General features: G+C 35.7%; 1 protein-coding gene across 13 annotated transcripts in view; it reads left to right on the forward strand.

Moving 5' to 3' along the window:
- The window catches only part of mical3a (microtubule associated monooxygenase, calponin and LIM domain containing 3a), a 103623-nt gene that overhangs the window by 15093 nt on the left and 72928 nt on the right, over positions 1 to 15602 (forward strand). For 9 of the 13 annotated variants that reach the window (XM_028450562.1, XM_028450540.1, XM_028450551.1 and 6 more), the window contains exon 1: positions 8990 to 9152. The exons of 3 other annotated variants lie outside the window; for them this stretch is intronic. The gene's annotated coding sequence lies outside the window, so the exon portion shown is untranslated. Of the gene's footprint in view, positions 1 to 5208; positions 5376 to 8989; positions 9153 to 15602 lie in introns of those variants that run through there. One more of the 13 variants, XM_028450544.1, reaches the window with a different exon arrangement.

Consider the following 15602-nt stretch of genomic DNA (forward strand, 5'->3'; position numbering starts at 1 on the left):
CTACTTTGTATGCACTCATTTCATAATATACAGAGGCAAACTCTGTACCATTTTTTAAAAATATATATTTTGTTAATAAATATTTCATGAGTAACCTCTGATTGAGAGGTTGGGGGTTCGATCCCAGTACCTGACTATGTGTCGAAGTGTCCTTGGGCAAGGCACTGAACCCTAATTTGCTCCCAGTGGTCGACTAGCGCCTTGCATGGCGGTCCTGTCCCACTGGTGTGTGAATGTGAGAGTGATTGGGTGAATGAGTTGATATGTAAAGCGCTTTGAGACTGCTTCAGTGTGGTGATAAAGCGCTATATAAAATCAAGTCCATTTACCATTTAATATAGTCGTCTCTGTCACATTTAATTTGGCATTAGCAAATATGTTATGCACATATAGAGATATTGTGTATGATATGAGTGATAACACGCGTTGTAAAGGCTATTTCGCACAATAAGTGTGCCTTTTTACTTTTCCTTTGATGTGCCTTGGGCACAAAAAGTTTGAGAACCACTGTATTAAAATATACTACTTAATATATCTTTACAAAAATGGGCAATAGTAAGGCATAATGCCTTCAAGGAAAATGAATCCATGCAGCTTAAAAGTCTCAAAAACTGGCCCAACTTTTACTGTAAATAAAGTGAAGACATGTGTACGTCCTTTTGCCAATGTTGCTTTCATTTGTAACATGTCTCATGTTTACTTGTTTGAAACAGAAAGCCCCCATTGTGTTTAAAATGAAAAAAACAACTCCAACTTAAACACTTTCTGGTAAAATAAAACAAATAATAACCAGCTGAAGCAAAATACACAAGACAAAGATGTTTAGTTTAGAATAAGCTTTTCAGAAAGGCATTATCAGAATCAGAATTACTTTATTAATCCCAGGGGGAAATTGCTTTTGTTAAAGCCACAGAAAAAAAATCACAAATAAAAGAATAAAACGTTTAACAAAGATGAAAGAAAGAATAAATGTTAAATCAGTGTACACACACATTACAGTAGTAGAAAATAAAGTATCATAGATAATACTTATAATAATACAAATTATATACAAATATGATACAGATATTTACAAAAATAACTTCATTTACAACAATCAAGCTGTGAGGTTACAGTGATGAATTATACAGTTTGATCGCTGATATACTGTATGTTCTTTAGAGATTTACTGAACTCCTGGCCTTTCTTTCTGTGATGTGTCTGTAATTAGCTAACGTTAGCTTAAATCAGTGGTTCCCAAACTTTTCACAGTCATGTACCCTTTCAGACTTTTAACGTGTACCCCCTACCCCTGTAAAAATATAATGATGTAATATCATATACATTGTATCTCTGTAGTGAAATTTGTCTCTAAATTTTACCAATCCTGTTGTGGAATAATATATAATTTTAAAAAAAGAATAATAAATTGTAAGGGTGTAAGAAAAAAATCGATTTGACGTTTTAGCGCAATACTTCACACATCGCACATTTATCGTATCGATCCAGTAAACGTCCAACATGGTTTTTTTTGTCTTGGTTTTTAAAGAAACAAACATTTAATATAAAAGTATGAATGATTCATGCTGATATCACATCGGGTCTATATCGGTATTGGGCAATAGCGACATCGTATCGGAAGTGAAAAAGTTGCAAGTTACTTTTGTTTTTAAGAATTTAAGAACTTTACAGAAATGAATCAGAATATGTTGTACAAGCAAAAATTCTCCATTTTTGTTAAATGTGATTTGACAGGTTGATAAACATACCACTTGTTTCTGATATTTGTATATGAATTACAGTTAGTTACATACATAGATGGCTTTTCTGTCACAGCTAGAGGGCAGTCTTACATAGGCCAATGTGTAATTTATAGCAATGCATGGAGGCTCCTGACTATTTTTCATATTTATTTTTTCACGTACCTCTATGACAATTCCTCACTTTGAGAACCTAGGGCTTAAAACTAGCTTAAAAGGAAAATAATGTATTTAGGATCTCATAGTGGGTTTATCTAAGCACTGCATAGAACTGGTCCTGGACAGAGTGAACGAGACGGCGGTGTGAGAAATGCTAACAGTGTTAGCTTTGTGAACATCACTATGGTTCTTCAGTCTGGTCTGAGGTCTCCTAAACACATGGTCTACAGTTAAATTTAGTGAAGCTCAGAGACTGACCACAGTCGGGGCCAGACCTCCTGTAACCTGAGCTCATTGTCTCAGCTTTTCTTCATCTGTCACTGGTTTTCTCTCACTAACTCAGTTATTTCTCTGGCCTTAGCTACTGTTGCTACTGAGCTTTACTTTCTCACATAAGAACACCTCACTCTTTACGTCTCCTGCTCAGGGTCAGCTTATTGGAGAGGATCGTGGTGGTGCGTAATGTTTGCACAGGTTTAGTGCTCTAGGGAGAGGAAATGAAACGGTGCATCACTGGGTTTATCTTATGTTAAATACAGATTTTATAAAGACCCTTTTTCAATATCACTTGTTTATACTTCATGTTGTTTTTTTTTTGTTTTTTATCCCTAGGCTTCAAACAATCAGCTGATACATAAAAGATGGACACAAAAAAATGAAATGTATACTGTATGTATATGAACTTACTGCTAATGATTACCATTATGATTTCCAGTATATCATAGATAAGCTGATTTCAAGTTGAAACTTTAACTGAGGTAGTATACATTTTTTTATGAACTATCTGTAGCCTGGCCACATGTTTGCAAGGCGTCCTCCTGCTCCACTCCCTGTGGAGCTCAGTGCTCAATAGAGCATGACATAGGCCTCATTGCAAGCCATGAAAAATGACGAGATCATTATTTAGATTCACTGCCTCCATTATCAGCTCAGCCAGTTTATGATCATAGATGAGGAACCAGAGCAGAGTGGATGGACAGTAGTAAGGTATGATTTAAAATAATAGAAACACTAAAATATTACATTGAATTAAAAAATAGGCTGTTAATTTGTTTAAATAAATCATACGCTTCATATAATTTTGGCAGACTTTGGTACAGATGTTAAGAAAGTTCAATTATGTTCTAATGAAGCAAGTATTCCAGGAACATACACTTGTGTGTAGACATTGTCTGTTGGGTGTAGTGAAACATATTACTTTGGAGACAGTCGTGTATATATTTTATTCATAAAGCTGACCGCCCAGTTATAGCATTAGAAGAAAATGCATATATAATGCATGGCCCTGGTCACATTTGTGATTGATGCAGAAAGACAAAATCATGGTGACAGCAGCTGAAGAAGAATCTGTCTCGATAAATATATATTGGAAAACAATATACAATAAATCAGTGTCTAGTAATATAATAGCTTGCCAGTGCTACTTTCCTATTATAAAGAATTTGTGCATTCGTGTTGTGACCTGTTTGCATTGGTGTTCGTTTCTGTAAATGCATTCACCTGACACTTCCCAGCCACCGTAGATTCCCATTCACATCAAATAATATCACAGTCCAAATGAAACATTTTCATGATTGTAAAGGAGCAGTAAGAAGAATAAAACGCCTATATTTCTGCCCCTTAACGTAATAGATAATTAATGACCCCACCAACCTTCCCCCGTCAGTCCACACAATTTTCACTATTCTCTAATACTCTAAAAATGACAAATCAAAATTTACAAATCTTAATCAGTGTTTATTTAAAACTCTGTTTAATGTATACAGTTTTTATTGCTGATTTTTAAACTGTGTTTAATGTTTTCATTGTTGATTTCAAACTTTGTTGTTTAGCTGTTTAATAGGGGTGGGAACCTCTGGTTACCTCACGATACGATACACGATACAAAGCTCGCGATAACAATTATCTCACAATATGACGATACTGCGATTATCGATATATTGGTCAGAAATCAATCTACGATAATCTATGACATAACAAGAAAAAAAAAAGATTAAGTGAAAAAATACAATTTTTATTTTATATCTCTGAAAGACAATAAATGGACAAAGTGTCCTATGAACAGTGACACTATTTTAGTGCAACATTTCTGTAAATAAGTGTCAACATACCAATGTAAATTAATAAGTATCTCCAATAGTGCTTTCTGTAAACAAAAAAAAACCATTATGTGCAGTATTCTAGTAAACAATATATTGGTTCCTTCAACAAACAGTGACAAAATTTATATGAAGACCTACCTGCACATTTTAGTGAAAAAGCAGAAAAGGTTTTGAAAAAAATAAATAAATCGGTAGTCGATCGTGCGAAAAAAAAAAAATTGTGATATATCGCCGTATTGAGATATCGTCACACTCCTACTGTTTAATGTTTATATTTGTTATTGCTGATTTCAATCTTTTTTTAATGTTTTCTGTTGCACTTTTTACTCATGTAAAGCACGTTGAATTGCCTTGTGTATGAAATGTGCTATACACATATTTGTCTTTCCTTGCCACAAAACACTGGAAAGCTTTAACAGCCACACTTTGTCATTGAATATAAACTAATGTTCTACCAAGTTAGAAAAAAAAAAAAAAAAAGTAGTTCAATTGACATAAAAAGTTTTCTTACACAGTTGTAAGCCCTATACATTGGCACATGCCTGTTATTAGGTCATTCTTTTAGCTGGTTATTCTTCACCCTGAGTTAAATATTTCACCAATGAAATCTCTTCACTCAGCAAAACAAATGTTTTTTTTTAATATTTTTTATCATCACCAGGAAGTCCTGCAGTCAGTTATTTATGTGAACGTGTGTTTTCATTACCGTTCACTATGACTATGACTGTTTCTTTGGGTAAACAGCAGAAGTTGGGTCTCCATCTGTTCTGTTCTGCACTATAAATAAGCCCCTGCTGCCCCGAGGGAGGCTGAAGTGTGGCAGGCCAGTGGGTCAAGTGTTCCACATATGAGTGCTCTCATATGTCCTGTAATCATCCTGCATCATGAACCTGGCTGTATGACTGTAGCACTGCAGCTGATGAGGTGGAAAACAATAACAGAGAGCGTTGATGCACAAAGTAGAATCATCTTTGACTGTGAAATAGCTCCACATCACAATCTCATCAACCCCGCCTTAAATAGACACCCATTGTGTCTGCGTGTCCTGGAGGATTCCTCCAATCTGTGGACCGGTGGGAGTGTGACATCATCCCCCCCCCCAACCTACACCCTCCCACCTCTCTTCAATGTATCTGGCCAATCACAGACTGTTGAGGTCTGGTCACGTGAGAATCCCCCTTACTCTTGGTTACCATGACAACATGCACTGGTCCAGGCAGCATCTTGCTGTGGTGAGAAAAGGTGGGGTAGAAGAGAGGGAGAAGGAGGGAGGAGATCCAGAAAGAGAAGGCAAAAGGGAGACAAGGATTACGGAGAAGAAAGCGTCCCCACACAGAGGAATATAATTGGACAGTCAGTGTAATCCTTCACTACAGTGAGTACTTTGCCTTTTTTATCCTTCTACATTTAAAAAAGAAAGAGATTATTGGATGCAGCCTTTGCCAATTGTCATCCGTGTTAGATAATAGGATATTTCAGATACCTTTTGAAGAATTGTCAACATGACATGGTGTAATTCCTTTGTGATGTTGAGTACACAGCCATGCCCCACCTTGGTTAGACAAACCCTCTTTGTCTGAGAGCTTAACCCTGCCTTCAATGACCACATTTCACAGACTAACCTCCGTGTGCAGGGGTGTGGTGGGTAACAAGGTGTTCACTGCAATTAGGAGGTAATGTCATCATAATGTTGCTAAACTGTGCAGCGTTAGGCTTCAGACTCCTTCCTCCTTAACAGTCTGCTTCCTTTTTTTTTCTTTACTCATTTCCACATTGGATCTGTTTGCTTTCCTCTAGTGGTTTAACTAATTAGCAGATAGGACACGGTTCAGATTTAATGTCCCGAATGGGGAATTGTCTAGTATTCTGTAAAGGAGTGTCATTTCTGTGCTGCAAACCCTATTTTTGGCAAATCTTTGCCATTTTCAAGTATGAACATGAGATAAATTGTTGTGTTGTCAATTACATAACTGCTGGGTAATATTTTTGTCAGTATTAACTTAGTAGAGAAATGCTCTTTCATATACTTTGTCATATATTACTGTGTTGTCAGGTTTACGTTGCGTTTCCTTTTATTTTTTTCCTTCTTTGCATCTTTGTGTGTATGTTGTCAAAGGTTAAAGCTACATGGAGTTTAATATTTTTGCGACAGCTATGCATGTTTTATTCTAGCAAGAAATAAAACAATACATTTATTTTATTGTTTAGTTGTGACCATCACCAGTCCTCCATAGGGAAGGGTAAGCTAAATGTTATTGGTAGGGGAGAAATATAAAATGAGAGGGCAGGGTTACATCCCAGAGAGGGGGGAAATCCCGGGAGAGGGAGTTAGGGGGGACTTTATAACATATACAGCAACACATTACAAAATATATCTTTGTTTGGATACCCTATCCACCTAAAATAGGTTGGTGTGGGTGATGTAATATGTATGTCTATTATTAAAAGAAATTGATATATTTTGTATACAGTGTGATGTTCACATTCAACCTTCTCTTTATTGATATGTAAACAATTAGTTGTGAAAGTTAAAATGTAATTTTTTTAAATGCTGAAATTTGATTTGGAGAAACTTGAACTATAAATGTTTACTCTCACCCTGTCTTAAAATTGACATGTTCATTAACATGTGATCAATGACGGACAAAAAATTAAAAAAAACCCACCCACATGTCTTTCTGTCCAGTGTTAGACAACATGAAGGTGCCCAGCCCGCCATGCTGAATGCTAAAGAGGGAGGAGCTAATAGGGAACATGACCGTAGCTGCAGTTACAGAGACACTCAGTGTTCATCAGATTACATTTCAGATCTTTTTAATTCACATTAGGTCAGCACTTCTATTTACATCAACTAATTCAGTTAAATTTGAATTAGGCTTCTGCTCTATCTCCTGGTTTTTGTGTCACATGACACTGTACTTGCAAGTACACGTAATGGCTTGTCATCATCACAGTGAATCAGAACAGATAGAAAAGATACAACCTTTTCAACGTCAAAGAACATTCGATCTTGAGGTATGACTACTTTGCTGATGGCCAACTCTGAGAACCAGGAACTGGGCCTCCAGTTGGTGAATTTCTCTTTCATGTTAGTTAAGACTGCTCAAGGGTTAAGGCAGTGGGCATGTACTGTTTACCAGTTTACACACACCACATCAGAGCAGATCCAATGTTATTAATTTCAAATATTCTGCACATACTACCACAAACATATTTCAACAATATTTTTGTCTTTTAATTATTTCATAGCAGGTTAGGTTATTTATACAGATATAGTTGGTTTGTTTGGTGATAACCATAAAGCGCATTTTTGCGACTTATTTTTCAGATTGTAATATTTTGTTCAAGTTTTTGAGTTTACTCTCGAGTTCAGTACCTGAGTTTGCATACAGAGACATAGACAGGTTTTATTTTGCTGAATCAATAAATCAATCAATCAACAATTTATTTTCAGATGAACAGAAAATGAATCAACAAAAATATCAAGTCAACAGGAGATCAGGCACTCATCTAATGCACAGCTGTGGGTGTCAGGGTCGTCTCACTCCCTCGGCCACGAACATAGTTTTTGCAGTGTTTTTATTCCATTTTGTTTCTCCTCTTTTGCTTTGCACATGGCTGGAACGTGTGTCTTCTTTCGTTGTGATACGTAAGACATTTGTGATTGTCAGAGTCAAAATATGAACTCATCAAAGATAAAGACATACATGCAGGAAGAAATTTACAAGTCAAAGCACAGTTTTCAGAAGTTTAAATCTTACAGTATTTCTTTTAATTAAAAGATGTTTTTTACATTTACAAATCAAACAATCAGTTTTTATAGTTAGTTAAAGACGACATTTTACTGTTGTTTAAAGCAATTCAAATATATAAGATTATTGATTGATTTATTATTATTATTATTATTTATCATTTAGGGGTTTATTGGTGCCTGTTTATTTGCTTTATTTAGGTGTATGAACATGAGTTCAGTATTAAGTTTATTTTTTAAATATAATTTTTGTTATTTGTTAATGATTTAGACTTTGTGCATTTTGGGTCAAACTGACATTTTAGTGTTAATCTGAGTGTGTTAGTTATTTATATCTGATTTGTATCATCGCTTACGTCCATGATTGTTATTGTTAGATCCAGATTAAGTTGAAATGAGATGTTCTGAAACTGTGTGTCCTTGTCCTGAAAATGGCAGCTAATAAATTGACCTGAATATATGTTATGAATAGATGTATTGAGTATAAAGATATATAATTATAGTATTAGACACAAAAAACAAACCATGAATAATAATCCATTCCAACAATTTGGGCTCCAAACAATCAACTTTATCTGGCAACTTTGCCTGTAAAGGCTAACTAATTCAAACAGATAAACGTATAATCGGTGTATCAGTGTCATTGAGGTAAATGAAGCATGACTTTATTTATGCTAACATGCGCGCACTGCAATGCACGTCACCAATTAGTTTATATGGCGGATCATTATGCGTCATTTATGGTCCTCAGTTAATGAGCAACACTACGTTACCGTTTGTTAAATAGTACTACATAAACATCGTATTTTATACACATAACACACATTGGAAGATGTATGCCAAACAAAAAAGTATTAAAACAACCCATTTAGCCTAAATTTTACATGCAATCCCAATAATTGTTTCTGTTATGTGAATCAGCTGTAATAATTCTGACACGACGTGAAGGCAGCAGCACTTTGACGTCACGCTGGGAGAGACCAATAGGATTAAAATGAGCTCATGCTTGCTCTAAAGTGGCGACGAAGGTAGCCTGCTTTACCTTCTTAATAAAATAGATAAACTCGGCTGTAAACACATTGTGTGCACAATACAGACATTCATACTGTAAGTCATATTCGATTATGTCTCCATTTAAAGTTACTGTCATTTGTGTTTGTATTCTTTTATTGAAAAACTCCCCCCCCTCCTTGTTGTCTCTTTGGTTTCGACCGATCCTTCTGTGTCAGTTTCAAGTTGCGCCTTCTTCTTCTACTACTTCTTCGCTGGCTTTCCCTGCTTTGGCCTCACACTAACACACATTGTTTGGATTTCACCGTTTATATTTGCATATAAACTGCAAACCAACATGGATTTAATAAGGCGGTATAGGAATGGAATGTGAATACACACAATGTAAAGGTAAGGGAACATGTACACGGTGTGTCCTCTTCGTTACAGTGGGTGCCGCTACCTTTAACGATGTCACGCTCTTGTGTTTTTAATGGAGTGAGTGGCTAACGATTTAATCGCTTGTTGTTTATCTGCAGTGTACATGCAGTGTGTGCTGTGCCCGGTGCATCTCTGTGTCTTCTTGGGTCTTGTGTTGGGACAGCAGCCTGTGGAATGTGCGATACTACGAGCTCTGTCTCATGCTACACAAAACTAGGAACAGTTTTACTGTGTCTGAGGTCACATAACCTGCCTTTACGTGGAAGAAATGTTCCAACTTGTAGCTAGAGGATGGGTACATTCTCAGAGTTTTGTGTTGGCTGCTTCAGGAAAACGTTTACCATGTGAATTAAAAAAAAAAAAAAAAAAAAAAATCGATATGGATTTTTTTTTTTTTTTTTTTTTTTGGGCTGATACCGATATTGGGTTTAATAAATAAGTAATCCACTGAACAAAAATATAAACGCAACACTTTTGTTTTTGCTCCCATTTTTCATGAGCTGAACTCAAAGCTCTAAAATATTTTCTACATATTCTACAATATTTTCACAAAAGACCTATTTGTCACATATATTGTTCACAAATGTGTGTTAGTGAGCACTTCTCCTTTTGCAGCGATGATCCATCCCACCTCACAGGTGTGGCATATCAACATGCTGATTACACAGCATGATTAATGCATAAATGCTACCTGTTGCACCAATAATCAAGTCTACCTACTCCATGAATCACGTGCATAGTGATTTTAGGAAACAGCGAAGGCTTCACTGTGAAACCTTTAATTGCCAAAAGGTACACCATTTTTCTTTGAGGAAAATACCAATATTATATTTTTATCCCTCCTCTAAGACTTAAAGAATTAAACACACATGACATTTATTTTTTCAGACTCTTATTGAGTTTGTTGTTGGCAGTGGCTATCCGTACGGTTGCTCTATCAATATACTGACATTCTATTCATACGCAGCGCCTCTTTTTGGCCAGTTTAGGTCACGTGACTAACCCTAACAATAAAAATTAAGGATGTAACAATTGATTTGATTCACGATACGATTCTCTCACGATTTATTTTGCAAAATGAGACTGTAGACAAATGATGACTGAAAAATATTCATTTTTTTCTTCAAAAATAAAAATACTGTATTTTATTTTATATTTAATTGTCAAAAGAATCCCTTGATAAACTATGCAAAACAATGCAATTTAATTAAAAATAAATCCCGAAATAAATAAATAGTACAAATGAAGAAGCCTGTTCATTTAAATTCTGGCTCAACAGTAAACTGTAAAATTGCATAATAATTCCTTTTCTTTTTAAAAGTGCAACTGAAAATGTATTTTGTGCCTTAACAATTGGACTTTAAAACAAATCCAATATCAAAGAAATATTATAAATAAACAAACTATGGCTTTCATTCTCTCTCTCTTGTTTCTCCCTTTCCTCTCTGTGCTCCTCTTAGCTTGGATTTCACATGTTCTTTCTTTCTCACCTCTTTCATTTTGTCTTGGGGAAGTCAAAACGCTTCCACACTTCTGATTTAAAACATGGTGGTGCGTTCTGAATTTCTAATTCTAAATAGACAGCACCCTCTGCTGTTTAAAAAAATAAAAAATAAAAGTACTGCAATTTCAATTTCAGAGTATCGATGTGAACCGTGACACTTTTGAATAGATTTTTAACTGCCTCACGATTAATCTCTACACCCCTACTAAAATAGTTGTGAATTGGGTTATAACCTAAACCTACTCCTAACCATAATACATACGTGTACTTTGGTAACCGTACCAATAGCACAGGGGTTGTCCGTACAAATAGACACTTTATTTGTTGTTTTAACTGTGAGTGCATCATTCTATGTTGCATGCATTTAGATTAGGGATGTAACGATTATTTGTAAGTCAGTTAAAAATCGATTCATAGGTATCACGGTTCACATCAGTGCTCTGAAAATTGAATCGCAGTACTTTTTTAAACAGCAGAGGGCGCTATATATCCTTCTCGTCTAAAAGCGTAGGTGGCGGGCGGAATCTCCTACTACTTTCTTTCTGGTTGCCATCTACTCTTAAACATGTTCATAAATAATTCTTTACCCCTTTAGCACCGAAAGAATATCTGTAATATTACGTGAATATCTGTAAAAGTCACGTTTTTCTATTAGCTCTGTCTGCTAGCATAGCTTCTCTTCTTCACTGCAAGGATATCTGCATGCCAACTGACCACTGGGTTACCAGCACCCTCTGCTGGTCCAAACAAATATGACAGTGCAGACTTATTTATTTATTTTTTTTTTAAGTCCAATTGTTAAGGCACAAAATACATTTTCAGTTGCAGTTTTAAAAAGAAAAGGAATTATTTTGTAGTTTTGCATTGTTTACTATAGAACCAGAATTTAAATTAATAGGCTTCTTCATTTGTAGAATTCCTTCATTTATTATAATTCAAGATTTATTTTTAGTTAAATTGCATTGTTTTGAATAGTTTATCAAGGGATTCTTTTGACAATTAAATATAAAAGGAAAATAGTACCGTATTAGAGAGAATCGTATCGGGAGTTGAGTGAATCGTTACATCCCTAATTGAGATCATGGAATAGAAAAATAACCAGCTATGGTGTTTCACTTCGTATTTCAGTGTCCCAGCATTTGATATTTAGCCAACAGTCGCTATGACTGTAGACTAGGTCTGAAAGTGAATGTAATCAGCCATTTCTTTGCCTTGCAAATACATTTCTTCCGTCCTTTGCTTTTGGTAAATTAGTGAGCAGGTGTGATAGACTCACTAATAGGATGAGTTACAATACAAGACTCATGCATGTTTGATCGTGCAGATTGACTTTACTCTGAACCAAGTGATTTGTTTGGGTTCATCCATCATTGGAAAGCAGCAGATAGTCTGTGTTAAATGCACCAAGAAGTCACTGACCTATTTTTAACATTTTGATATTGATTGTGTTTCTCCCTACAAATTATACCTTTACCATGTCACAGTCAAGTGATTTAGCTTGTGTTGCATTACTTCTGTCATACACCTATGTGACTATGGTAGGTAATGCATATTTCTTACATTGGGGGTGTGGTTTCTTACTCAGCCCAGTGTTTTGTGTTGACTTTGCATGCTTCTGGTGTTCTCCAACTACTGAAAAGGCTTGTGTGCGCGTGTGCGTGCGTGTCCGTCCAGACTGTACCCTGCCTTGTGGCTTGAGTACACTGGAATAGTTTTCTTCACCTCATCATGACCCTGATAAAGATGAATGTATAATATATATATTATATATTGCTATATCATATGGAGCAGTGGTTATCAAACTTTTTTTTTCTCAAGTGCTCCCTTTCTCTTATTTCTGAATCCAAGTACCCCCTTTTGTCCGACTACAACTTTTTTCTCAGAAAAAATAACTATAGAGCATAATGATGGAATAAATGAGTGATAACACTTTTTAAAGAATCTCATTTTGTAAATAAGTAAAATGAAACCGTATAATGCCTCCTGAATAGATTTATTTCTATAGTTTTTATCATTTCCAGTCATCTCCCTCCTGGTGTTTGAACAAGACTGAACCTTTTATTTTTAGTTCATGTTCAAATCAAGATACTATCCATCATCATTATTATAATTATACTTTTTAACTAGAAATAAACATTATAAATACCCATATTTCTAATATTCTTAGTTAATTTTTCATTCTTTCTCTCTCTCGTACCCCTTGTAGTGACATCCCGTACCCCAATTTGAGGAACACTGATATAGAAGATGGATTTTGACACTTCTGATACTGGTTGTAAACCTCTAAGCTCATTAGTTGCTGAAAAAGATTACGTCTGTGATTTCTTTTTGAATAGTTGTTTTTTACAGTAGTTGTTTTTAGTTAGGTCAGTTTTTTTTTCTCTACTGTAATTTGAACATTTGTCGGTGGATGAAGACATCCATGGCTTGCAGATTCTGCTATAGCTTTCTTAAATCACTTACAGAAAAATAACAAAAAGAACATAAACATCATGATTATTCTAAACCTGATACCTCTCCTAAATGCTTTACAAGTGTAGTGTTATTCTGTTTTAAAAATGATAACACCCAGTATAAAGCTAAAATGTTGTGAAACTTTCAGCGAAACAAGATTGTCTAAGTTCATTAATTTATCTCCATTCTTCTACGTTCTTTAGCCATGTCTAAATGTGTTTGTGTTGACATTACCACTTTTCCTCAATTTAGTTGCAGCCCTTCCTCTACAAAACTTTACATAGTTTTCTTTAATGTCTGAAATATAATTTTACAGATATTGAATGTTTAATTATGCTGCTGATTCACTGTGCTCACGTTTAAAGTGTGTGACTAAAAAGGTATTAATATTTGATCCATGACGTATCATCTTTTCATTCCATTTCCTGGTATTGTGGCAGCAGATCATAGCGTTCTTTTGTAGCTGCAGAAAACTTGTGTGGATTTGTCTCAGGAAAAAACAGAGGTTGACGCTTTACTGGAAGAAATGAGTCCTGTCACTGACTGAACACTAAATATATGTTCAAAGTAGGATAATATTGGTGAAAGTGGAAAAAGGTAATAAAAGTGCAGCGGGAAGGAAGTCATCATCCCACAGTTCCGGCTGTGTCCTGACTTCTGACCAAATGGAAGCATCCCTTATATACGTTTGTGCTGAGAGGAAGTTTTGCTGCTAAGGTTGACTCATCAAAAGCTCAACTTGCCAAATGAACTCATGACATCAGCTTTTACTCCGCAGAAAGTCCTTTAAAGGAGAGATGTCTGTGAGTAGACACTGTAATGGGCTGGTATTAGCTTTTAGCAGGGGAGATGGTGTCAAGCAGGCATTATTGGTATGGTAGCAAGTGGGGTGAAATACATTTGCCATGTTACCTTTACTTACTGGTGGTGACATATCCAAACTGAAGTTATGATAACTTTTTTCTGGAGCGAGACAAAGAAAGCTACCTGTACTTTATTTTTAGATCCACTGTTCCATACAGTATGCATTTTGTCTTATTAGTAGTATCACTATTATTAATACACATGGTTTTTAATGATTTTTCAAAAACTCCACACACATGACTGACATAAAGTTTCCTAAACTATCATATATTGAAACCCCAGTGGCATACATGTCATGTGAGTTGCATCCATAGCCAGAATTGTCTCAGAGCAGTCAATCCATCTACCTTTCTTTCTTTGGTTATTCCTTTTTTAAACCAAATCATAGTAACAAATGGTTGTGGTTATTTTGTTTTACTGACTTCAAACATACAGAAACATGAAAAACTCGACAAGCATAGTTTTTCTGTTTTAAAATTGAATCTTCTGTTTGTGTGATATTTGGAAATTTTCGGGAAAACTGTGCTTCATGTTTTAAGCTCACCGCACAAAGGAGACCCACAGACGGACTTCTCATGCACTCATGAGTTGACTTCAAGTTGACGGTCTGCTGACCCTTGAACATGAACGAATAAATGGAGCTTTGAGCCAGCTTGATGTGTGACCAAGTATTTGATTGCTGTATTTGCTCTATATTATTGACAGTATGTCTTAAAATATAGCTTTTTTTATTGTTTTAATGGCAAAAAAACAGGTTTGTTGTTATTTATGTTATCTCAATAACGGTTTATTTATCTATGTGGGTAGGGAATTTTAAACCTTGTTGTTCTAACCAACAACAGGCAGTTTATTGCCCGTTTATCTTCAAATTAAGCAAGAACGTGCACCAGCGTCATTTGACGTCACCATCAGCGTCATTTGATGTCACATCCGCAGGGAACTGTACTGCTGTTCGTACCTGTAACAGCAGTATAAAATGTATCACAATCTTTTCAAGGCAATAGGTAGAAATATGTGTAGACTCATTCTCTTTGGTTAAGAGTGCTTCATCACCCAGTAGCATTAAAAAAACTTAATGTTTGTTTTTTCAGAAATCCTGCCCTATGCTCCTTTAAATATCCAGCACAGGCTGGTTTTACTTTCAACATTGCTGCAAAATGAAATAAAAAATGGCAAATGGCATTGATGGAAGGGTTTTAAAGGTCCAGTATTATGCTATTTTTCAGCCATCTTCATTTGTTCTAAGAACCCCAAAAACGTAGTATTTGAGGTTTATTTTCCCAAACTCACCTGTTTTCTAGAGTTTTAAGGTCAAACATACTCAGGCGGACTCTGTGCACAACGGACTCAGCGCGGACTGTCCGCTCTCCTCAGAGCTTACATACTTGGGCGCATTTCTGCTTAGTAGTTTCCATTAACATCCGACATGTCCCATGATTCTTAGCGCTTCTCTGTAGTCCGTGTACTCCTGGAACGTGTTTTAAAGGTGTCACTACTGCCGTAACTTGTCTGCCAGTTTCTCCTCTAAACTCGTGTTAATCTCTCCTGCTCTTTCGCCAGGTGGCTGATATACAGGTCGGTGTTATATTTAATGTGGG

Source organism: Gouania willdenowi, chromosome 6 (assembly GCF_900634775.1).
Source record: "Gouania willdenowi chromosome 6, fGouWil2.1, whole genome shotgun sequence".
NCBI lineage: Eukaryota > Metazoa > Chordata > Actinopteri > Blenniiformes > Gobiesocidae > Gouania > Gouania willdenowi.